At 40.7% G+C, this 25120-nt stretch overlaps 23 non-coding genes across 23 annotated transcripts; all 23 read right to left on the reverse strand.

The window, feature by feature from the left end:
• Window positions 1-143: 143 nt before the first annotated feature.
• trnav-cac lies at window positions 144-216 on the reverse strand. The gene has a single exon. It is a non-coding gene; the product is annotated as a tRNA-Val (tRNA).
• A 129-nt stretch (window positions 217-345) lies between these two features.
• On the reverse strand, window positions 346-418 carry trnav-cac. The gene has a single exon. It is a non-coding gene; the product is annotated as a tRNA-Val (tRNA).
• A 1429-nt stretch (window positions 419-1847) lies between these two features.
• On the reverse strand, window positions 1848-1920 carry trnav-cac. The gene has a single exon. It is a non-coding gene; the product is annotated as a tRNA-Val (tRNA).
• Window positions 1921-3153: 1233 nt separating this feature from the next.
• Window positions 3154-3226, reverse strand: trnav-cac. Its single transcript has one exon. It is a non-coding gene; the product is annotated as a tRNA-Val (tRNA).
• A 129-nt stretch (window positions 3227-3355) lies between these two features.
• Window positions 3356-3428, reverse strand: trnav-cac. The gene has a single exon. It is a non-coding gene; the product is annotated as a tRNA-Val (tRNA).
• Window positions 3429-4857: 1429 nt separating this feature from the next.
• On the reverse strand, window positions 4858-4930 carry trnav-cac. Its single transcript has one exon. It is a non-coding gene; the product is annotated as a tRNA-Val (tRNA).
• A 1435-nt stretch (window positions 4931-6365) lies between these two features.
• On the reverse strand, window positions 6366-6438 carry trnav-aac. Its single transcript has one exon. It is a non-coding gene; the product is annotated as a tRNA-Val (tRNA).
• A 2937-nt stretch (window positions 6439-9375) lies between these two features.
• trnav-aac lies at window positions 9376-9448 on the reverse strand. The gene has a single exon. It is a non-coding gene; the product is annotated as a tRNA-Val (tRNA).
• A 1233-nt stretch (window positions 9449-10681) lies between these two features.
• On the reverse strand, window positions 10682-10754 carry trnav-cac. Its single transcript has one exon. It is a non-coding gene; the product is annotated as a tRNA-Val (tRNA).
• A 129-nt stretch (window positions 10755-10883) lies between these two features.
• Window positions 10884-10956, reverse strand: trnav-aac. Its single transcript has one exon. It is a non-coding gene; the product is annotated as a tRNA-Val (tRNA).
• A 1233-nt stretch (window positions 10957-12189) lies between these two features.
• On the reverse strand, window positions 12190-12262 carry trnav-cac. The gene has a single exon. It is a non-coding gene; the product is annotated as a tRNA-Val (tRNA).
• Window positions 12263-12391: 129 nt separating this feature from the next.
• Window positions 12392-12464, reverse strand: trnav-aac. Its single transcript has one exon. It is a non-coding gene; the product is annotated as a tRNA-Val (tRNA).
• A 1233-nt stretch (window positions 12465-13697) lies between these two features.
• trnav-cac lies at window positions 13698-13770 on the reverse strand. The gene has a single exon. It is a non-coding gene; the product is annotated as a tRNA-Val (tRNA).
• Window positions 13771-13899: 129 nt separating this feature from the next.
• On the reverse strand, window positions 13900-13972 carry trnav-aac. Its single transcript has one exon. It is a non-coding gene; the product is annotated as a tRNA-Val (tRNA).
• Window positions 13973-15205: 1233 nt separating this feature from the next.
• trnav-cac lies at window positions 15206-15278 on the reverse strand. Its single transcript has one exon. It is a non-coding gene; the product is annotated as a tRNA-Val (tRNA).
• A 129-nt stretch (window positions 15279-15407) lies between these two features.
• trnav-aac lies at window positions 15408-15480 on the reverse strand. Its single transcript has one exon. It is a non-coding gene; the product is annotated as a tRNA-Val (tRNA).
• A 1233-nt stretch (window positions 15481-16713) lies between these two features.
• Window positions 16714-16786, reverse strand: trnav-cac. The gene has a single exon. It is a non-coding gene; the product is annotated as a tRNA-Val (tRNA).
• Window positions 16787-16915: 129 nt separating this feature from the next.
• trnav-aac lies at window positions 16916-16988 on the reverse strand. Its single transcript has one exon. It is a non-coding gene; the product is annotated as a tRNA-Val (tRNA).
• A 1233-nt stretch (window positions 16989-18221) lies between these two features.
• Window positions 18222-18295, reverse strand: trnav-cac. The gene has a single exon. It is a non-coding gene; the product is annotated as a tRNA-Val (tRNA).
• A 129-nt stretch (window positions 18296-18424) lies between these two features.
• Window positions 18425-18497, reverse strand: trnav-aac. Its single transcript has one exon. It is a non-coding gene; the product is annotated as a tRNA-Val (tRNA).
• Window positions 18498-19730: 1233 nt separating this feature from the next.
• trnav-cac lies at window positions 19731-19804 on the reverse strand. The gene has a single exon. It is a non-coding gene; the product is annotated as a tRNA-Val (tRNA).
• A 2943-nt stretch (window positions 19805-22747) lies between these two features.
• Window positions 22748-22821, reverse strand: trnav-cac. Its single transcript has one exon. It is a non-coding gene; the product is annotated as a tRNA-Val (tRNA).
• A 129-nt stretch (window positions 22822-22950) lies between these two features.
• On the reverse strand, window positions 22951-23023 carry trnav-aac. Its single transcript has one exon. It is a non-coding gene; the product is annotated as a tRNA-Val (tRNA).
• Window positions 23024-25120: the final 2097 nt, after the last annotated feature.

Consider the following 25120-nt stretch of genomic DNA (forward strand, 5'->3'; position numbering starts at 1 on the left):
CAGATCGCATGGTGGAGGTCCCCAAAAAAACGGCAACATTGATCCACTGGTCGGAGAGGTAGACAGCAAGGTTTAGACAAACCTCAACTGTTTCAAACCAAATGCTAGCCTCTGGGCATTGGGAAATATTGAATATTACAAAATGTTTCCACCCGGTTTCGAACCGGGGACCTTTCGCGTGTGAGGCAAACGTGATAACCACTACACTACGGAAACCGAATGATTGGAAAACTAAGGGTGTGACTGACTTTCGCGTGTGAGGCGAACGTGATAACCAATACACTACTGAAACTAAAGTCTGAATAGCAAATACTGAGAAGTGCGAAGGACCAATCTGTTAAAATGTGTTTCCGCCCGGTCTCGAACCGGGGACCTTTCGCGTGTGAGGCGAACGTGATAACCACTACACTACGGAAACCAAATGATTGGAAAACTAAGGGTGTGACTGACTTTGGCTGGGTGGGACATTTATCGCTCTCAGAACCTAATGAAATCAGAAATTACTTAGTCAATTAATTAAACAATAAGGCTTGAGAAGCCGGGAATTATTGTGTGCAGCGGCTCTTGGAAGAGGCTTGGTGGTTCAAAACTTCTTCCATTTAAGAGTGATGGAAGCCACTGTGTTCTTGGGTACCTTCAATGCTGCAGAAATGACCAATCATTTGAATTTACCACAGGTGGACTCCAATCAAGTTGAAGAAACATCTCAAGGATGATCAATGGAAACAGGATGGACCTGAGCTCAATTTCCAGCCTCATAGCAAAGGGTCTGAAAACTTACGTAAATAAGGTATTTTTAAAATATTTAATGGGTATTATGGCTCTTTCTGTGGAACTCAATTTGGGATATTATGTGAGGTAGACATGAGAAGCCGGGAATTATCGTGTGCAGCCGGAACTTGGAAGAGGCTTGGTGGTTCCAAACTTCTTCTATTTAAGAGTGATGGAAGCCACTGTGTTCTTGGGTACCTTCAATGCTGCAGAAATGACCAATCATTTGAATTTACCACAGGTGGACTCCAATCAAGTTGAAGAAACATCTCAAGGATGATCAATGGAAACAGGATGGACCTGAGCTCAATTTCCAGTCTCATAGCAAAGGGTCTGAAAATGTATGTAAATAAGGTATTTTTAAAATATTTTTTTCATTAATAAAAACTATATGCTATCGCTTTGTCATTATGTGGTATAGTGTGTAGATAGATTTTATTTTATTTCATCCATTTTAGTATAAGGCGTAACAAAATGTGGAAAAAAGTAAGGGGTCTGAAAACTTTCCGAATGCACTGTACCTATGCAGGCTAGCTTCTTTTCCTTTGCTAGCCAGCCAACTAAATCTATCACACAATCACATCAAGCAGCTGAAATGACAGAAAACGATCTACATTTTTGTTTGTTTTACCTTGGATTATATTGCCATTTCTTTGGATATATCCATTACAATGACCCTGATAAATGAATTTGCCTGGCTCAGAGAAGCTGTCAGTCTGGTCACATTCATACAGATCACATGGTGGAGGTCCCCAAAAAAACGGCAACATTGATCCACTGGTCGGAGAGGTAGACAGCAAGGTTTAGACAAACCTCAACTGTTTCAAACCAAATGCTAGCCTCTGGGCATTGGGAAATATTGAATATTACAAAATGTTTCCACCCGGTTTCGAATCGGGGACCTTTCGCGTGTGAGGCGAACGTGATAACCACTACACTACGGAAACCGAATGATTGGAAAACTAAGGGTGTGACTGACTTTCGCGTGTGAGGCGAACGTGATAACCAATACACTACTGAAACTAAAGTCTGAATAGCAAATACTGAGAAGTGCGAAGGACCAATCTGTTAAAATGTGTTTCCGCCCGGTCTCGAACCGGGGACCTTTCGCGTGTGAGGCAAACGTGATAACCACTACACTACGGAAACCAAATGATTGGAAAACTAAGGGTGTGACTGACTTTGGCTGGGTGGGACATTTATCGCTCTCAGAACCTAATGAAATCAGAAATTACTTAGTCAATTAATTAAACAATAAGGCTTGAGAAGCCGGGAATTATTGTGTGCAGCGGCTCTTGGAAGAGGCTTGGTGGTTCAAAACTTCTTCCATTTAAGAGTGATGGAAGCCACTGTGTTCTTGGGTACCTTCAATGCTGCAGAAATGACCAATCATTTGAATTTACCACAGGTGGACTCCAATCAAGTTGAAGAAACATCTCAAGGATGATCAATGGAAACAGGATGGACCTGAGCTCAATTTCCAGCCTCATAGCAAAGGGTCTGAAAACTTACGTAAATAAGGTATTTTTAAAATATTTAATGGGTATTATGGCTCTTTCTGTGGAACTCAATTTGGGATATTATGTGAGGTAGACATGAGAAGCCGGGAATTATCGTGTGCAGCCGGAACTTGGAAGAGGCTTGGTGCTTCCAAACTTCTTCTATTTAAGAGTGATGGAAGCCACTGTGTTCTTGGGTACCTTCAATGCTGCAGAAATGACCAATCATTTGAATTTACCACAGGTGGACTCCAATCAAGTTGAAGAAACATCTCAAGGATGATCAATGGAAACAGGATGGACCTGAGCTCAATTTCCAGTCTCATAGCAAAGGGTCTGAAAATGTATGTAAATAAGGTATTTTTAAAATATTTTTTTCATTAATAAAAACTATATGCTATCGCTTTGTCATTATGTGGTATTGTGTGTAGATAGATTTTATTTTATTTCATCCATTTTAGTATAAGGCTGTAACGTAACAAAATGTGGAAAAAAGTAAGGGGTCTGAAAACTTTCCGAATGCACTGTACCTATGCAGGCTAGCTTCTTTTCCTTTGCTAGCCAGCCAACTAAATCTATCACACAATCACATCAAGCAGCTGAAATGACAGAAAACAATCTACATTTTTGTTTGTTTTACCTTGGATTATATTGCCATTTCTTTGGATATATCCATTACAATGACCCTGATAAATGAATTTGCCTGGCTCAGAGAAGCTGTCAGTCTGGTCACATTCATACAGATCGCATGGTGGAGGTCCCCAAAAAAACGGCAACATTGATCCACTGGTCGGAGAGGTAGACAGCAAGGTTTAGACAAACCTCAACTGTTTCAAACCAAATGCTAGCCTCTGGGCATTGGGAAATATTGAATATTACAAAATGTTTCCACCCGGTTTCGAACCGGGGACCTTTCGCGTGTGAGGCGAACGTGATAACCACTACACTACGGAAACCGAATGATTGGGAAACTAAGGGTGTGACTGACTTTCGCGTGTGAGGCGAACGTGATAACCAATACACTACTGAAACTAAAGTCTGAATAGCAAATACTGAGAAGTGCGAAGGACCAATCTGTTAAAATGTGTTTCCGCCCGGTCTCGAACCGGGGACCTTTCGCTTGTGAGGCGAACGTGATAACCACTACACTACGGAAACCGAATGATTGGAAAACTAAGGGTGTGGCTGACTTTGGCTGGGTGGGACATTTATCGCTCTCAGAACCTAATGAAATCAGAAATTACTTAGTCAATTAATTAAACAATAAGGCTTGAGAAGCCGGGAATTATTGTGTGCAGCGGCTCTTGGAAGAGGCTTGGTGGTTCAAAACTTCTTCCATTTAAGAGTGATGGAAGCCACTGTGTTCTTGGGTACCTTCAATGCTGCAGAAATGACCAATCATTTGAATTTACCACAGGTGGACTCCAATCAAGTTGAAGAAACATCTCAAGGATGATCAATGGAAACAGGATAGACCTGAGCTCAATTTCCAGCCTCATAGCAAAGGGTCTGAAAACTTACGTAAATAAGGTATATTTAAAATATTTAATGGGTATTATGGCTCTTTCTGTGGAACTCAATTTGGGATATTATGTGAGGTAGACATGAGAAGCCGGGAATTATCGTGTGCAGCCGGAACTTGGAAGAGGCTTGGTGGTTCCAAACTTCTTCTATTTAAGAGTGATGGAAGCCACTGTGTTCTTGGGTACCTTCAATGCTGCAGAAATGACCAATCATTTGAATTTACCACAGGTGGACTCCAATCAAGTTGAAGAAACATCTCAAGGATGATCAATGGAAACAGGATGGACCTGAGCTCAATTTCCAGTCTCATAGCAAAGGGTCTGAAAATGTATGTAAATAAGGTATTTTTAAAATATTTTTTTCATTAATAAAAACTATATGCTATCGCTTTGTCATTATGTGGTATTGTGTGTAGATAGATTTTATTTTATTTCATCCATTTTAGTATAAGGCGTAACAAAATGTGGAAAAAAGTAAGGGGTCTGAAAACTTTCCGAATGCACTGTACCTATGCAGGCTAGCTTCTTTTCCTTTGCTAGCCAGCCAACTAAATCTATCACACAATCACATCAAGCAGCTGAAATGACAGAAAACGATCTACATTTTTGTTTGTTTTACCTTGGATTATATTGCCATTTCTTTGGATATATCCATTACAATGACCCTGATAAATGAATTTGCCTGGCTCAGAGAAGCTGTCAGTCTGGTCACATTCATACAGATCACATGGTGGAGGTCCCCAAAAAAACGGCAACATTGATCCACTGGTCGGAGAGGTAGACAGCAAGGTTTAGACAAACCTCAACTGTTTCAAACCAAATGCTAGCCTCTGGGCATTGGGAAATATTGAATATTACAAAATGTTTCCACCCGGTTTCGAATCGGGGACCTTTCGCGTGTGAGGCGAACGTGATAACCACTACACTACGGAAACCGAATGATTGGAAAACTAAGGGTGTGACTGACTTTCGCGTGTGAGGCGAACGTGATAACCAATACACTACTGAAACTAAAGTCTGAATAGCAAATACTGAGAAGTGCGAAGGACCAATCTGTTAAAATGTGTTTCCGCCCGGTCTCGAACCGGGGACCTTTCGCGTGTGAGGCAAACGTGATAACCACTACACTACGGAAACCGAATGATTGGAAAACTAAGGGTGTGACTGACTTTGGCTGGGTGGGACATTTATCGCTCTCAGAACCTAATGAAATCAGAAATTACTTAGTCAATTAATTAAACAATAAGGCTTGAGAAGCCGGGAATTATTGTGTGCAGCGGCTCTTGGAAGAGGCTTGGTGGTTCAAAACTTCTTCCATTTAAGAGTGATGGAAGCCACTGTGTTCTTGGGTACCTTCAATGCTGCAGAAATGACCAATCATTTGAATTTACCACAGGTGGACTCCAATCAAGTTGAAGAAACATCTCAAGGATGATCAATGGAAACAGGATGGACCTGAGCTCAATTTCCAGCCTCATAGCTAAGGGTCTGAAAACTTACGTAAATAAGGTATTTTAAAAATATTTAATGGGTATTATGGCTCTTTCTGTGGAACTCAATTTGGGATATTATGTGAGGTAGACATGAGAAGCCGGGAATTATCGTGTGCAGCCGGAACTTGGAAGAGGCTTGGTGGTTCCAAACTTCTTCTATTTAAGAGTGATGGAAGCCACTGTGTTCTTGGGTACCTTCAATGCTGCAGAAATGACCAATCATTTGAATTTACCACAGGTGGACTCCAATCAAGTTGAAGAAACATCTCAAGGATGATCAATGGAAACAGGATGGACCTGAGCTCAATTTCCAGCCTTATAGCAAAGGGTCTGAAAATGTATGTAAATAAGGTATTTTTAAAATATTTTTTTCATTAATAAAAACTATATGCTATCGCTTTGTCATTATGTGGTATTGTGTGTAGATAGATTTTATTTTATTTCATCCATTTTAGTATAAGGCTGTAACGTAACAAAATGTGGAAAAAAGTAAGGGGTCTGAAAACTTCCCGAATGCACTGTACCTATGCAGGCTAGCTTCTTTTCCTTTGCTAGCCAGCCAACTAAATCTATCACACAATCACATCAAGCAGCTGAAATGACAGAAAACGATCTACATTTTTGTTTGTTTTACCTTGGATTATATTGCCATTTCTTTGGATATATCCATTACAATGACCCTGATAAATGAATTTGCCTGGCTCAGAGAAGCTGTCAGTCTGGTCACATTCATACAGATCGCATGGTGGAGGTCCCCAAAAAAACGGCAACATTGATCCACTGGTCGGAGAGGTAGACAGCAAGGTTTAGACAAACCTCAACTGTTTCAAACCAAATGCTAGCCTCTGGGCATTGGGAAATATTGAATATTACAAAATGTTTCCACCCGGTTTCGAACAGGGGACCTTTCGCGTGTGAGGCGAACGTGATAACCACTACACTACGGAAACCGAATGATTGGTAAACTAAGGGTGTGACTGACTTTCGCGTGTGAGGCGAACGTTATAACCAATACACTACTGAAACTAAAGTCTGAATAGCAAATACTGAGAAGTGCGAAGGACCAATCTGTTAAAATGTGTTTTCGCTCGGTCTCGAACCGGGGACCTTTCGCGTGTTAGGCGAACGTGATAACCACTACACTACAGAAACCCAAAGAGTGGAAAACTAAGGGTGTGGCTGACTTGGGCTGGGTGGGACATTTATCGCTCTCAGAACCTAATGAAATCAGAAATTACTTAGTCAATTAATTAAACAATAAGGCTTGAGAAGCCGGGAATTATTGTGTGCAGCGGCTCTTGGAAGAGGCTTGGTAGTTCAAAACTTCTTCCATTTAAGAGTGATGGAAGCCACTGTGTTCTTGGGTGCCTTCAATGCTGCAGAAATGACTAATCATTTGAATTTACCACAGGTGGACTCCAATCAAGTTGAAGAAACATCTCAAGGAAGATCAATGGAAACAGGATGGACCTGAGCTCAATTTCCAGTCTCATAGCAAAGGGTCTGAAAATGTACGCAAATAAGGTATTTTTAAAATATTTAATGGGTATTATGGCTCTTTCTGTGGTACTCAATTTGGGATATTATGTGAGGTAGACATGAGAAGCCGGGAATTATCGTGTGCAGCCGGAACTTGGAAGAGGCTTGGTGGTTCCAAACTTCTTCTATTTAAGAGTGATGGAAGCCACTGTGTACTTGGGTACCTTCAATGCTGCAGAAATGACCAATCATTTGAATTTACCACAGGTGGACTCCAGTCAAGTTGAAGAAATATCTCAAGGATGATCAATGGAAACAGGATGGACCTGAGCTCAATTTCCAGCCTTATAGCAAAGGGTCTGAAAATGTATGTAAATAAGGTATTTTTAAAATATTTTTTTCATTAATAAAAACTAAATGTTATCGCTTTGTCATTATGTGGTATTGTGTGTAGATAGATTTTATTTTATTTCATCCATTTTAGTATAAGGCTGTAACGTAACAAAATGTGGAAAAAAGTAAGGGGTCTGAAAACTTTCCGAATGCACTGTACCTATGCAGGCTAGCTTCTTTTCCTTTGCTAGCCAGCCAACTAAATCTATCACACAATCACATCAAGCAGCTGAAATGACAGAAAACGATCTACATTTTTGTTTGTTTTACCTTGGATTATATTGCCATTTCTTTGGATATATCCATTACAATGACCCTGATAAATGAATTTGACTGGCTCAGAGAAGCTGTCAGTCTGGTCACATTCATACAGATCGCATGGTGGAGGTCCCCAAGGCAACATTGATCCACTGGTCGGAGAGGTAGACAGCAAGGTTTAGACAAACCTCAACTGTTTCAAACCAAATGCTAGCCTCTGGGCATTGGGAAATATTGAATATTACAAAATGTTTCCACCCGGTTTCAAACCGGGGACCTTTCGCGTGTGAGGCAAACGTGATAACCACTACACTACGGAAACCGAATGATTGGAAAACTAAGGGTGTGACTGACTTTCGCGTGTGAGGCGAACGTGATAACCAATACACTACTGAAACTAAAGTCTGAATAGCAAATACTGAGAAGTGCGAAGGACCAATCTGTTAAAATGTGTTTCCACCCAGTCTGGAACCGGGGACCTTTCGCGTGTGAGGTGAACGTGATAACCACTACACTACAGAAACCGAATGATTGGAAAACTAAGGGTGTGACTGACTTTGGCTGGGTGGGACATTTATCGCTCTCAGAACCTAATGAAATCAGAAATTACTTAGTCAATAAATTAAACAATAAGGCTTGAGAAGCCGGGAATTATTGTGTGCAGCGGCTCTTGGAAGAGGCTTGGTGGTTCAAAACTTCTTCCATTTAAGAGTGATGGAAGCCACTGTGTTCTTGGGTGCCTTCAATGCTGCAGAAATGACTAATCATTTGAATTTACCACAGGTGGACTCCAATCAAGTTGAAGAAACATCTCAAGGATGATCAATGGAAACAGGATGGACCTGAGCTCAATTTCCAGCCTCATAGCAAAGGGTCTGAAAACGTACGTAAATAAGGTATTTTTAAAATATTTAATGGGTATTATGGCTCTTTCTGTGGTACTCAATTTGGGATATTATGTGAGGTAGACATGAGAAGCCGGGAATTATCGTGTGCAGCCGGAACTTGGAAGAGGCTTGGTGGTTCCAAACTTCTTCTATTTAAGAGTGATGGAAGCCACTGTGTTCTTGGGTACCTTCAATGCTGCAGAAATGACCAATCATTTGAATTTACAACAGGTGGACTCCAATCAAGTTGAAGAAACATCTCAAGGATGATCAATGGAAACAGGATGGACCTGAGCTCAATTTCCAGTCTCATAGCAAAGGGTCTGAAAATGTATGTAAATAAGGTATTTTTAAAATATTTTTTTCATTAATAAAAACTATATGTTATCGCTTTGTCATTATGTGGTATTGTGTGTAGATAGATTTTATTTTATTTCATCCATTTTAGTATAAGGCTGTAACGTAACAAAATGTGGAAAAAAGTAAGGGGTCTGAAAACTTTCCGAATGCACTGTACCTATGCAGGCTAGCTTCTTTTCCTTTGCTAGCCAGCCAACTAAATCTATCACACAATCACATCAAGCAGCTGAAATGACAGAAAACGATCTACATTTTTGTTTGTTTTACCTTGGATTATATTGCCATTTCTTTGGATATATCCATTACAATGACCCTGATAAATGAATTTGCCTGGCTCAGAGAAGCTGTCAGTCTGGTCACATTCATACAGATCGCATGGTGGAGGTCCCCAAAAAAACGGCAACATTGATCCACAGGTCGGAGAGGTAGACAGCAAGGTTTAGACAAACCTCAACTGTTTCAAACCAAATGCTAGCCTCTGGGCATTGGGAAATATTGAATATTACAAAATGTTTCCGCCCAGTTTCGAACCGGGGACCTTTCGCGTGTGAGGCGAACGTGATAACCACTACACTACAGAAACCGAATTATTGGAAAACTAAGGGTATGACAGACTTTCGCGTGTGAGGCGAACGTGATAACCAATACACTACTGAAACTAAAGTCTGAATAGCAAATACTGAGAAGTGCGAAGGACCAATTTGTTAAAATGTGTTTCCGCCCGGTCTCGAACCGGGGACCTTTCGCGTGTTAGGCGAACGTGATAACCACTACACTACAGAAACCCAATGAGTGGAAAACTAAGGGTGTGGCTGACTTGGGCTGGGTGGGACATTTATCGCTCTCAGAACCTAATGAAATCAGAAATTACTTAGTCAATTAATTAAACAATAAGGCTTGAGAATCCGGGAATTATTGTGTGCAGCGGCTCTTGGAAGAGGCTTGGTGGTTCAAAACTTCTTCCATTTAAGAGTGATGGAAGCCACTGTTTTCTTGGGTGCCTTCAATGCTGCAGAAATGACTAATCATTTGAATTTACCACAGGTGGACTCCAATCAAGTTGAAGAAACATCTCAAGGATGATCAATGGAAACAGGATGGACCTGAGCTCAATTTCCAGCCTCATAGCAAAGGGTCTGAAAACGTACGTAAATAAGGTATTTTTAAAATATTTAATGGGTATTATGGCTCTTTCTGTGGTACTCAATTTGGGATATTATGTGAGGTAGTCATGAGAAGCCGGGAATTATCGTGTGCAGCCGGAACTTGGAAGAGGCTTGGTGGTTCCAAACTTCTTCTATTTAAGAGTGATGGAAGCCACTGTGTTCTTGGGTACCTTCAATGCTGCAGAAATGACCAATCATTTGAATTTACCACAGGTGGACTCCAATCAAGTTGAAGAAACATCTCAAGGATGATCAATGGAAACAGGATGGACCTGAGCTCAATTTCCAGTCTCATAGCAAAGGGTCTGAAAATGTATGTAAATAAGGTATTTTTAAAATATTTTTTTCATTAATAAAAACTATATGCTATCGCTTTGTCATTATGTGGTATTGTGTGTAGATAGATTTTATTTTATTTCATCCATTTTAGTATAAGGCTGTAACGTAACAAAATGTGGAAAAAAGTAAGGGGTCTGAAAACTTTCCGAATGCACTGTACCTATGCAGGCTAGCTTCTTTTCCTTTGCTAGCCAGCCAACTAAATCTATCACACAATCACATCAAGCAGCTGAAATGACAGAAAACGATCTACATTTTTGTTTGTTTTACCTTGGATTATATTGACATTTCTTTGGATATATCCATTACAATGACCCTGATAAATGAATTTGCCTGGCTCAGAGAAGCTGTCAGTCTGGTCACATTCATACAGATCGCATGGTGGAGGTCCCCAAAAAAACGGCAACATTGATCCACAGGTCGGAGAGGTAGACAGCAAGGTTTAGACAAACCTCAACTGTTTCAAACCAAATGCTAGCCTCTGGGCATTGGGAAATATTGAATATTACAAAATGTTTCCGCCCGGTTTCGAACCGGGGACCTTTCGCGTGTGAGGCGAATGTGATAACCACTACACTACAGAAACCGAATTATTGGATAACTGACGGTGTGACAGACTTTCGCGTGTGAGGCGAACGTGATAACCAATACACTACTGAAACTAAAGTCTGAATAGCAAATACTGAGAAGTGCGAAGGACCAATTTGTTAAAATGTGTTTCCGCCCGGTCTCGAACCGGGGACCTTTCGCGTGTTAGGCGAACGTGTTAACCACTACACTACAGAAACCCAATGAGTGGTGTACTAAGGGTGTGGCTGACTTTGGCTGGGTGGGACATTTATCGCTCTCAGAACCTAATGAAATCAGAAATTACTTAGTCAATGAATTAAACAATAAGGCTTGAGAAGCCGGGAATTATTGTGTGCAGCGGCTCTTGGAAGAGGCTTGGTGGTTCAAAACTTCTTCCATTTAAGAGTGATGGAAGCCACTGTGTTCTTGGGTACCTTCAATGCTGCAGAAATGACCAATCATTTGAATTTACCACAGGTGAACTCCAATCAAGTTGAAGAAACATCTCAAGGATGATCAATGGAAAGAGGATGGACCTGAGCTCAATTTCCAGCCTCATAGCAAAGGGTCTGAAAACGTACGTAAATAAGGTATTTTTAAAATATTTAATGGGTATTATGGCTCTTTCTGTGGTACTCAATTTGGGATATTATGTGAGGTAGACATGAGAAGCCGGGAATTATCGTGTGCAGCCGGAACTTGGAAGAGGCTTGGTGGTTCCAAACTTCTTCTATTTAAGAGTGATGGAAGCCACTGTGTTCTTGGGTACCTTCAATGCTGCAGAAATGACCAATCATTTGAATTTACCACAGGTGGACTCCAATCAAGTTGAAGAAACATCTCAAGGATGATCAATGGAAACAGGATGGACCTGAGCTCAATTTCCAGCCTCATAGCAAAGGGTCTGAAAATGTATGTAAATAAGGTATTTTTAAAATATTTTTTTCATTAATAAAAACTATATGTTATCGCTTTGTCATTATGTGGTATTGTGTGTAGATAGATTTTATTTTATTTCATCCATTTTAGTATAAGGCTGTAACGAAACAAAATGTGGAAAAAAGTAAGGGGTCTGAAAACTTTCCCAATGCACTGTACCTATGCAGGCTAGCTTCTTTTCCTTTGCTAGCCAGCCAACTAAATCTATCACACAATCACATCAAGCAGCTGAAATGACAGAAAACGATCTACATTTTTGTTTGTTTTACCTTGGATTATATTGCCATTTCTTTGGATACATCCATTACAATGACCCTGATAAATGAATTTGCCTGGCTCAGAGAAGCTGTCAGTCTGGTCACATTCATACAGATCGCATGGTGGAGGTCCCCAAAAAAACGGCAACATTGATCCACAGGTCGGAGAGGTAGACAGCAAGGTTTAGACAAACCTCAACTGTTTCAAACCAAATGCTAGCCTCTGGGCATTGGGAAATATTGAATATTACAAAATGTTTCCGCCCGGTTTCGAACCGGGGACCTTTCGCGTGTGAGGCGAATGTGATAACCACTACACTACAGAAACCGAATTATTGGATAACTAACGGTGTGACAGACTTTCGCGTGTGAGGCGAACGTGATAACCAATACACTACTGAAACTAAAGTCTGAATAGCAAATACTGAGAAGTGCGAAGGACCAATTTGTTAAAATGTGTTTCCGCCCGGTCTCGAACCGGGGACCTTTCGCGTGTTAGGCGAACGTGTTAACCACTACACTACAGAAACCCAATGAGTGGTGTACTAAGGGTGTGGCTGACTTTGGCTGGGTGGGACATTTATCGCTCTCAGAACCTAATGAAATCAGAAATTACTTAGTCAATGAATTAAACAATAAGGCTTGAGAAGCCGGGAATTATTGTGTGCAGCGGCTCTTGGAAGAGGCTTGGTGGTTCAAAACTTCTTCCATTTAAGAGTGATGGAAGCCACTGTGTTCTTGGGTACCTTCAATGCTGCAGAAATGACCAATCATTTGAATTTACCACAGGTGAACTCCAATGAAGTTGAAGAAACATCTCAAGGATGATCAATGGAAAGAGGATGGACCTGAGCTCAATTTCCAGCCTCATAGCAAAGGGTCTGAAAACGTACGTAAATAAGGTATTTTTAAAATATTTAATGGGTATTATGGCTCTTTCTGTGGTACTCAATTTGGGATATTATGTGAGGTAGACATGAGAAGCCGGGAATTATCGTGTGCAGCCGGAACTTGGAAGAGGCTTGGTGGTTCCAAACTTCTTCTATTTAAGAGTGATGGAAGCCACTGTGTTCTTGGGTACCTTCAATGCTGCAGAAATGACCAATCATTTGAATTTACCACAGGTGGACTCCAATCAAGTTGAAGAAACATCTCAAGGATGATCAATGGAAACAGGATGGACCTGAGCTCAATTTCCAGCCTCATAGCAAAGGGTCTGAAAATGTATGTAAATAAGGTATTTTTAAAATATTTTTTTCATTAATAAAAACTATATGTTATCGCTTTGTCATTATGTGGTATTGTGTGTAGATAGATTTTATTTTATTTCATCCATTTTAGTATAAGGCTGTAACGAAACAAAATGTGGAAAAAAGTAAGGGGTCTGAAAACTTTCCCAATGCACTGTACCTATGCAGGCTAGCTTCTTTTCCTTTGCTAGCCAGCCAACTAAATCTATCACACAATCACATCAAGCAGCTGAAATGACAGAAAACGATCTACATTTTTGTTTGTTTTACCTTGGATTATATTGCCATTTCTTTGGATACATCCATTACAATGACCCTGATAAATGAATTTGCCTGGCTCAGAGAAGCTGTCAGTCTGGTCACATTCATACAGATCGCATGGTGGAGGTCCCCAAAAAAACGGCAACATTGATCCACAGGTCGGAGAGGTAGACAGCAAGGTTTAGACAAACCTCAACTGTTTCAAACCAAATGCTAGCCTCTGGGCATTGGGAAATATTGAATATTACAAAATGTTTCCGCCCGGTTTCGAACCGGGGACCTTTCGCGTGTGAGGCGAACATGATAACCACTACACTACGGAAACCAAATGATTGGAAAACTAAGGGTGTGACTGACTTTCGCGTGTGAGGCGAACGTGATAACCAATACACTACTGAAACTAAAGTCTGAATAGCAAATACTGAGAAGTGCGAAGGACCAATTTGTTAAAATGTGTTTCCGCCCGGTCTCGAACCGGGGACCTTTCGCGTGTTAGGCGAACGTGATAACCACTACAGTACGGAAACCCAATGAGTGGAGTACTAAGGGTGTGGCTGACTTTGGCTGGGTGGGACATTTATCGCTCTCAGAACCTAATGAAATCAGAAATTACTTAGTCAATTAATTAAACAATAAGGCTTGAGAAGCCGGGAATTATTGTGTGCAGCGGCTCTTGGAAGAGGCTTGGTGGTTCAAAACTTCTTCCATTTAAGAGTGATGGAAGCCACTGTGTTCTTGGGTACCTTCAATGCTGCAGAAATGACCAATCATTTGAATTTACCACAGGTGGACTCCAATCAAGTTGAAGAAACATCTCAAGGATGATCAATGGAAACAGGATGGACCTGAGCTCAATTTCCAGCCTCATAGCAAAGGGTCTGAAAACGTACGTAAATAAGGTATTTTTAAAATATTTAATGGGTATTATGGCTCTTTCTGTGGTACTCAATTTGGGATATTATGTGAGGTAGACATGAGAAGCCGGGAATTATCGTGTGCAGCCGGAACTTGGAAGAGGCTTGGTGGTTCCAAACTTCTTCTATTTAAGAGTGATGGAAGCCACTGTGTTCTTGGGTACCTTCAATGCTGCAGAAATGACCAATCATTTGAATTTACCACAGGTGGACTCCAATCAAGTTGAAGAAACATCTCAAGGATGATCAATGGAAACAGGATGGACCTGAGCTCAATTTCCAGCCTCATAGCAAAGGGTCTGAAAATGTATGTAAATAAGGTATTTTTAAAATATTTTTTTCATTAATAAAAACTATATGTTATCGCTTTGTCATTATGTGGTATTGTGTGTAGATAGATTTTATTTTATTTCATCCATTTTAGTATAAGGCTGTAACGAAACAAAATGTGGAAAAAAGTAAGGGGTCTGAAAACTTTCCCAATGCACTGTACCTATGCAGGCTAGCTTCTTTTCCTTTGCTAGCCAGCCAACTAAATCTATCACACAATCACATCAAGCAGCTGAAATGACAGAAAACGATCTACATTTTTGTTTGTTTTACCTTGGATTATATTGCCATTTCTTTGGATACATCCATTACAATGACCCTGATAAATGAATTTGCCTGGCTCAGAGAAGCTGTCAGTCTGGTCACATTCATACAGATCGCATGGTGGAGGTCCCCAAAAAAACGGCAACATTGATCCACAGGTCGGAGAGGTAGACAGCAAGGTTTAGACAAACCTCAACTGTTTCAAACCAAATGCTAGCCTCTGGGCATTGGGAAATATTGAATATTACAAAATGTTTCCGCCCGGTTTCGAACCGGGGACCTTTCGCGTGTGAGGCGAACATGATAACCACTACACTACGGAAACCAAATGATTGGAAAACTAAGGGTGTGACTGACTTTCGCGTGTGAGGCGAACGTGATAACCAATACACTACTGAAACTAAAGTCTGAATAGCAAATACTGAGAAGTGCGAAGGACCAATTTGTTAAAATGTGTTTCCGCCCGGTCTCGAACCGGGGACCTTTCGCGTGTTAGGCGAACGTGATAACCACTACAGTACGGAAACCCAATGAGTGGAGTACTAAGGGTGTGGCTGACTTTGGCTGGGTGGGACATTTATCGCTCTCAGAACCTAATGAAATCAGAAATTACTTAGTCAATTAATTAAACAATAAGGCTTGAGAAGCCGGGAATTATTGTGTGCAGCGGCTCTTGGAAGAGGCTTGGTGGTTCAAAACTTCTTCCATTTAAGAGTGATGGAAGCCACTGTGTTCTTGGGTACCTTCAATGCTGCAGAAATGACCAATCATTTGAATTTACCACAGGTGGACTCCAATCAAGTTGAAGAAACATCTCAAGGATGATCAATGGAAACAGGATGGACCTGAGCTCAATTTCCAGCCTCATAGCAAAGGGTCTGAAAACGTACGTAAATAAGGTATTTTTAAAATATTTAATGGGTATTATGGCTCTTTCTGTGGTACTCAATTTGGGATATTATGTGAGGTAGACATGAGAAGCCGGGAATTATCGTGTGCAGCCGGAACTTGGAAGAGGCTTGGTGGTTCCAAACTTCTTCTATTTAAGAGTGATGGAAGCCACTGTGTTCTTGGGTACCTTCAATGCTGCAGAAATGACCAATCATTTGAATTTACCACAGGTGGACTCCAATCAAGTTGAAGAAACATCTCAAGGATGATCAATGGAAACAGGATGGACCTGAGCTCAATTTCCAGCCTCATAGCAAAGGGTCTGAAAATGTATGTAAATAAGGTATTTTTAAAATATTTTTTTCATTAATAAAAACTATATGTTACCGCTTTGTCATTATGTGGTATTGTGTGTAGATAGATTTTATTTTATTTCATCCATTTTAGTATAAGGCTGTAACGTAACAAAATGTGGAAAAAAGTAAGGGGTCTGAAAACTTTCCGAATGCACTGTACCTATGCAGGCTAGCTTCTTTACCTTTGCTAACCAGCCAACTAAATCTATCACACAATCACATCAAGCAGCTGAAATGACAGAAAACGATCTACATTTTTGTTTGTTTTACCTTGGATTATATTGCCATTTCTTTGGATACATCCATTACAATGACCCTGATAAATGAATTTGCCTGGCTCAGAGAAGATGTCAGTCTGGTCACATTCATACAGATCACATGGTGGAGGTCCCCAAAAAAACGGCAACATTGATCCACAGGTCGGAGAGGTAGACAGCAAGGTTTAGACAAACCTCAACTGTTTCAAACCAAATGCTAGCCTCTGGGCATTGGGAAATATTGAATATTACAAAATGTTTCCGCCCGGTTTCGAACCGGGGACCTTTCGCGTGTGAGGCGAACATGATAACCACTACACTACGGAAACCAAATGATTGGAAAACTAAGGGTGTGACTGACTTTCGCGTGTGAGGCGAACGTGATAACCAATACACTACTGAAACTAAAGTCTGAATAGCAAATACTGAGAAGTGCGAAGGACCAATTTGTTAAAATGTGTTTCCGCCCGGTCTCGAAACGGGGACCTTTCGCGTGTTAGGCGAACGTGATAACCACTACACTACGGAAACCCAATGAGTGGAATACTAAGGGTGTGGCTGACTTTGGCTGGGTGGGACATTTATCGCTCTCAGAACCTAATGAAATCAGAAATTACTTAGTCAATTAATTAAACAATAAGGCTTGAGAAGCCGGGAATTATTGTGTGCAGCGGCTCTTGGAAGAGGCTTGGTGGTTCAAAACTTCTTCTATTTAAGAGTGATGGAAGCCACTGTGTTCTTGGGTACCTTCAATGCTGCAGAAATGACCAATCATTTGAATTTACCACAGGTGGACTCCAATCAAGTTGAAGAAACATCTCAAGGATGATCAATGGAAACAGGATGGACCTGAGCTCAATTTCCAGCCTCATAGCAAAGGGTCTGAAAATGTACGTAAATAAGGTATTTTTAAAATATTTAATGGGTATTATGGCTCTTTCTGTGGTACTCAATTTGGGATATTATGTGAGGTAGACATGAGAAGCCGGGAATTATCGTGTGCAGCCGGAACTTGGAAGAGGCTTGGTGGTTCCAAACTTCTTCTATTTAAGAGTGATGGAAGCCACTGTGTTCTTGGGTACCTTCAATGCTGCAGAAATGACCAATCATTTGAATTTACCACAGGTGGACTCCAATCAAGTTGAAGAAACATCTCAAGGATGATCAATGGAAACAGGATGGACCTGAGCTCAATTTCCAGCCTCATAGCAAAGGGTCTGAAAATGTATGTAAATAAGGTATTTTTAAAATATTTTTTTCATTAATAAAAACTATATGTTATCGCTTTGTCATTATGTGGTTTTGTGTGTAGATAGATTTTATTTTATTTCATCCTTTTTAGAATAAGGCTGTAATGTAACAAAATGTGGAAAAAAGTAAGGGGTCTGAAAACTTTCCGAATGCACTGTACCTATGCAGGCTAGCTTCTTTTCCTTTGCTAGCCAGCCAACTAAATCTATCACACAATCACATCAAGCAGCTGAAATGACAGAAAACGATCTACATTTTTGTTTGTTTTACCTTGGATTATATTGCCATTTCTTTGGATATATCCATTACAATGACCCTGATAAATGAATTTGCCTGGCTCAGAGAAGCTGTCAGTCTGGTCACATTCATACAGATCGCATGGTGGAGGTCCCCAAAAAAACGGCAACATTGATCCACAGGTCGGAGAGGTAGACAGCAAGGTTTAGACAAACCTCAACTGTTTCAAACCAAATGCTAGCCTCTGGGCATTGGGAAATATTGAATATTACAAAATGTTTCCGCCCCGGTTTCGAACCGGGGACCTTTCGCGTGTGAGGCGAACGTGATAACCACTACACTACGGAAACCAAATTATTGGAAAACTAAGGGTGTGACTGACTTTCGCGTGTGAGGCGAACGTGATAACCAATACACTACTGAAACTAAAGTCTGAATAGCAAATACTGAGAAGTGCGAAGGACCAATTTGTTAAAATGTGTTTCCGCCCGGTCTCGAACCGGGGACCTTTCGCGTGTTAGGCGAACGTGATAACCACTACACTACGGAAACCCAATGAGTGGAGTACTAAGGGTGTGGCTGACTTTGGCTGGGTGGGACATTTATCGCTCTCAGAACCTAATGAAATCAGAAATTACTTAGTCAATTAATTAAACAATAAGGCTTGAGAAGCCGGGAATTATTGTGTGCAGCGGCTCTTGGAAGAGGCTTGGTGGTTCAAAACTTCTTCCATTTAAGAGTGATGGAAGCCACTGTGTTCTTGGGTACCTTCAATGCTGCAGAAATGACCAATCATTTGAATTTACCACAGGTGGACTCCAATCAAGTTGAAGAAACATCTCAAGGATGATCAATGGAAACAGGATGGACCTGAGCTCAATTTCCAGCCTCATAGCAAAGGGTCTGAAAATGTACGTAAATAAGGTATTTTTAAAATATTTAATGGGTATTATGGCTCTTTCTGTGGTACTCAATTTGGGATATTATGTGAGGTAGACATGAGAAGCCGGGAATTATCGTGTGCAGCCGGAACTTGGAAGAGGCTTGGTGGTTCCAAACTTCTTCTATTTAAGAGTGATGGAAGCCACTGTGTTCTTGGGTACCTTCAATGCTGCAGAAATGACCAATCATTTGAATTTAACACAGGTGGACTCCAATCAAGTTGAAGAAACATCTCAAGGATGATCAATGGAAACAGGATGGACCTGAGCTCAATTTCCAGCCTCATAGCAAAGGGTCTGAAAATGTATGTAAATAAGGTATTTTTAAAATATTTTTTTCATTAATAAAAACTATATGTTATCGCTTTGTCATTATGTGGTTTTGTGTGTAGATAGATTTTATTTTATTTCATCCATTTTAGAATAAGGCTGTAACGTAACAAAATGTGGAAAAAAGTAAGGGGTCTGAAAACTTTCCGAATGCACTGTACCTATGCAGGCTAGCTTCTTTTCCTTTGCTAGCCAGCCAACTAAATCTATCACACAATCACATCAAGCAGCTGAAATGACAGAAAACGATCTACATTTTTGTTTGTTTTACCTTGGATTATATTGCCATTTCTTTGGATATATCCATTACAATGACCCTGATAAATGAATTTGCCTGGCTCAGAGAAGCTGTCAGTCTGGTCACATTCATACAGATCGCATGGTGGAGGTCCCCAAAAAAACGGCAACATTGATCCACAGGTCGGAGAGGTAGACAGCAAGGTTTAGACAAACCTCAACTGTTTCAAACCAAATGCTAGCCTCTGGGCATTGGGAAATATTGAATATTACAAAATGTTTCCGCCCCGGTTTCGAACCGGGGACCTTTCGCGTGTGAGGCGAACGTGATAACCACTACACTACGGAAACCAATTGATTGGAAAACTAAGGGTGTGACTGACTTTCGCGTGTGAGGCGAATGTGATAACTAATTCACTACTGAAACTAAAGTCTGAATAGCAAATACTGAGAAGTGCGAAGGACCAATTTGTTAAAATGTGTTTCCGACGGGCTCTAACCGGGGACCTTTCGTGTGTTAGGCGAACGTGATAACCACTACACTACAGAAACCCAATGACTGGAGTACTAAGGGTGTGGCTGACTTGGGCTGGGTGGGACATTTATCGCTCTCAGAACCTAATGAAATCAGAAATTACTTAGTCAATTAATTAAACAATAAGGCTTGAGAAGCCGGGAATTATTATGTGCAGCGGCTCTTGGAAGAGGCTTGGTGGTTCAAAACTTCTTCCATTTAAGAGTGATGGAAGCCACTGTGTTCTTGGGTACCTTCAATGCTGCAGAAATGACCAATCATTTGAATTTACCACAGGTGGACTCCAATCAAGTTGAAGAAACATCTCAAGGATGATCAATGGAAACAGGATGGACCTGAGCTCAATTTCCAGCCTCATAGCAAAGGGTCTGAAAACGTACGTAAATAAGGTATTTTTAAAATATTTAATGGGTATTATGGCTCTTTCTGTGGTACTCAATTTGGGATATTATGTGAGGTAGACATGAGAAGCCGGGAATTATCGTGTGCAGCCGGAACTTGGAAGAGGCTTGGTGGTTCCAAACTTCTTCTATTTAAGAGTGATGGAAGCCACTGTGTTCTTGGGTACCTTCAATGCTGCAGAAATGACCAATCATTTGAATTTACCACAGGTGGACTCCAATCAAGTTGAAGAAACATCTCAAGGATGATCAATGGAAACAGGATGGACCTGAGCTCAATTTCCAGCCTCATAGCAAAGGGTCTGAAAATGTATGTAAATAAGGTATTTTTAAAATATTTTTTTCATTAATAAAAACGATGTGCTATCGCTTTGTCATTATGTGGTATTGTGTGTAGATAGATTTTATTTTATTTCATCCATTTTAGTATAAGGCTGTAACGTAACAAAATGTGGAAAAAAGTAAGGGGTCTGAAAACTTTCCGAATGCACTGTACCTATGCAGTGCTAGCTTCTTTTCCTTTGCTAGCCAGCCAACTAAATCTATCACACAATCACATCAAGCAGCTGAAATGACAGAAAACGATCTACATTTTTGTTTGTTTTACCTTGGATTATATTGCCATTTCTTTGGATATATCCATTACAATGACCCTGATAAATGAATTTGCCTGGCTCAGAGAAGCTGTCAGTCTGGTCACATTCATACAGATCGCATGGTGGAGGTCCCCAAAAAAACGGCAACATTGATCCACAGGTCGGAGAGGTAGACAGCAAGGTTTAGACAAACCTCCACTGTTTCAAACCAAATGCTAGCCTCTGGGCATTGGGAAATATTGAATATTGCAAAATGTTTCCGCCAGGTTTCGAACCGGGGACCTTTCGCGTGTGAGGCGAACGTGATAACCACTACACTACGGAAACCAATTGATTGGAAAACTAAGGGTGTGACTGACTTTCGCGTGTGAGGCGAATGTGATAACTATTTCACTACTGAAACTACAGTCTGAATAGCAAATACTGAGAAGTGCGAAGGACCAATTTGTTAAAATGTGTTTCCGACGGGCTCTAACCGGGGACCTTTCGTGTGTTAGGCGAACGTGATAACCACTACACTACAGAAACCCAATGACTGGAGTACTAAGGGTGTGGCTGACTTGGGCTGGGTGGGACATTTATCGCTCTCAGAACCTAATGAAATCAGAAATTACTTAGTCAATTAATTAAACAATAAGGCTTGAGAAGCCGGGAATTATTGTGTGCAGCGGCTCTTGGAAGAGGCTTGGTGGTTCAAAACTTCTTCCATTTAAGAGTGATGGAAGCCACTGTGTTCTTGGGTACCTTCAATGCTGCAGAAATGACCAATCATTTGAATTTACCACAGGTGGACTCCAATCAAGTTGAAGAAACATCTCAAGGATGATCAATGGAAACAGGATGGACCTGAGCTCAATTTCCAGCCTCATAGCAAAGGGTCTGAAAATGTACGTAAATAAGGTATTTTTAAAATATTTAATGGGTATTATGGCTCTTTCTGTGGTACTCAATTTGGGATATTATGTGAGGTAGACATGAGAAGCCGGGAATTATCGTGTGCAGCCGGAACTTGGAAGAGGCTTGGTGGTTCCAAACTTCTTCTATTTAAGAGTGATGGAAGCCACTGTGTTCTTGGGTACCTTCAATGCTGCAGAAATGACCAATCATTTGAATTTACCACAGGTGGACTCCAATCAAGTTGAAGAAACATCTCAAGGATGATCAATGGAAACAGGATGGACCTGAGCTCAATTTCCAGCCTCATAGCAAAGGGTCTGAAAATGTATGTAAATAAGGTATTTTTAAAATATTTTTTTCATTAATAAAAACTATATGTTATCGCTTTGTCATTATGTGGTTTTGTGTGTAGATAGATTTTATTTTATTTCATCCTTTTTAGAATAAGGCTGTAATGTAACAAAATGTGGAAAAAAGTAAGGGGTCTGAAAACTTTCCGAATGCACTGTACCTATGCAGGCTAGCTTCTTTTCCTTTGCTAGCCAGCCAACTAAATCTATCACACAATCACATCAAGCAGCTGAAATGACAGAAAACGATCTACATTTTTGTTTGTTTTACCTTGGATTATATTGCCATTTCTTTGGATATATCCATTACAATGACCCTGATAAATGAATTTGCCTGGCTCAGAGAAGCTGTCAGTCTGGTCACATTCATACAGATCGCATGGTGGAGGTCCCCAAAAAAAACGGCAACATTGATCCACAGGTCGGAGAGGTAGACAGCAAGGTTTAGACAAACCTCAACTGTTTCAAACCAAATGCTAGCCTCTGGGCATTGGGAAATATTGAATATTACAAAATGTTTCCGCCCCGGTTTCGAACCGGGGACCTTTCGCGTGTGAGGCGAACGTGATAACCACTACACTACGGAAACCAAATTATTGGAAAACTAAGGGTGTGACTGACTTTCGCGTGTGAGGCGAACGTGATAACCAATACACTACTGAAACTAAAGTCTGAATAGCAAATACTGAGAAGTGCGAAGGACCAATTTGTTAAAATGTGTTTCCGCCCGGTCTCGAACCGGGGACCTTTCGCGTGTTAGGCGAACGTGATAACCACTACACTACGGAAACCCAATGAGTGGAGTACTAAGGGTGTGGCTGACTTTGGCTGGGTGGGACATTTATCGCTCTCAGAACCTAATGAAATCAGAAATTACTTAGTCAATTAATTAAACAATAAGGCTTGAGAAGCCGGGAATTATTGTGTGCAGCGGCTCTTGGAAGAGGCTTGGTGGTTCAAAACTTCTTCCATTTAAGAGTGATGGAAGCCACTGTGTTCTTGGGTACCTTCAATGCTGCAGAAATGACCAATCATTTGAATTTACCACAGGTGGACTCCAATCAAGTTGAAGAAACATCTCAAGGATGATCAATGGAAACAGGATGGACCTGAGCTCAATTTCCAGCCTCATAGCAAAGGGTCTGAAAATGTACGTAAATAAGGTATTTTTAAAATATTTAATGGGTATTATGGCTCTTTCTGTGGTACTCAATTTGGGATATTATGTGAGGTAGACATGAGAAGCCGGGAATTATCGTGTGCAGCCGGAACTTGGAAGAGGCTTGGTGGTTCCAAACTTCTTCTATTTAAGAGTGATGGAAGCCACTGTGTTCTTGGGTACCTTCAATGCTGCAGAAATGACCAATCATTTGAATTTAACACAGGTGGACTCCAATCAAGTTGAAGAAACATCTCAAGGATGATCAATGGAAACAGGATGGACCTGAGCTCAATTTCCAGCCTCATAGCAAAGGGTCTGAAAATGTATGTAAATAAGGTATTTTTAAAATATTTTTTTCATTAATAAAAACTATATGTTATCGCTTTGTCATTATGTGGTTTTGTGTGTAGATAGATTTTATTTTATTTCATCCATTTTAGAATAAGGCTGTAACGTAACAAAATGTGGAAAAAAGTAAGGGGTCTGAAAACTTTCCGAATGCACTGTACCTATGCAGGCTAGCTTCTTTTCCTTTGCTAGCCAGCCAACTAAATCTATCACACAATCACATCAAGCAGCTGAAATGACAGAAAACGATCTACATTTTTGTTTGTTTTACCTTGGATTATATTGCCATTTCTTTGGATATATCCATTACAATGACCCTGATAAATGAATTTGCCTGGCTCAGAGAAGCTGTCAGTCTGGTCACATTCATACAGATCGCATGGTGGAGGTCCCCAAAAAAACGGCAACATTGATCCACAGGTCGGAGAGGTAGACAGCAAGGTTTAGACAAACCTCAACTGTTTCAAACCAAATGCTAGCCTCTGGGCATTGGGAAATATTGAATATTACAAAATGTTTCCGCCCCGGTTTCGAACCGGGGACCTTTCGCGTGTGAGGCAAACGTGATAACCACTACACTACGGAAACCAATTGATTGGAAAACTAAGGGTGTGACTGACTTTCGCGTGTGAGGCGAATGTGATAACTAATTCACTACTGAAACTAAAGTCTGAATAGCAAATACTGAGAAGTGCGAAGGACCAATTTGTTAAAATGTGTTTCCGACGGGCTCTAACCGGGGACCTTTCGTGTGTTAGGCGAACGTGATAACCACTACACTACAGAAACCCAATGACTGGAGTACTAAGGGTGTGGCTGACTTGGGCTGGGTGGGACATTTATCGCTCTCAGAACCTAATGAAATCAGAAATTACTTAGTCAATTAATTAAACAATAAGGCTTGAGAAGCCGGGAATTATTGTGTGCAGCGGCTCTTGGAAGAGGCTTGGTGGTTCAAAACTTCTTCCATTTAAGAGTGATGGAAGCCACTGTGTTCTTGGGTACCTTCAATGCTGCAGAAATGACCAATCATTTGAATTTACCACAGGTGGACTCCAATCAAGTTGAAGAAACATCTCAAGGATGATCAATGGAAACAGGATGGACCTGAGCTCAATTTCCAGCCTCATAGCAAAGGGTCTGAAAACGTACGTAAATAAGGTATTTTTAAAATATTTAATGGGTATTATGGCTCTTTCTGTGGTACTCAATTTGGGATATTATGTGAGGTAGACATGAGAAGCCGGGAATTATCGTGTGCAGCCGGAACTTGGAAGAGGCTTGGTGGTTCCAAACTTCTTCTATTTAAGAGTGATGGAAGCCACTGTGTTCTTGGGCACCTTCAATGCTGCAGAAATGACCAATCATTTGAATTTAC

Source organism: Oncorhynchus mykiss, unplaced genomic scaffold, assembly GCF_013265735.2.
Source record: "Oncorhynchus mykiss isolate Arlee unplaced genomic scaffold, USDA_OmykA_1.1 un_scaffold_464, whole genome shotgun sequence".
NCBI classification, from domain to species: Eukaryota; Metazoa; Chordata; class Actinopteri; order Salmoniformes; family Salmonidae; genus Oncorhynchus; species Oncorhynchus mykiss.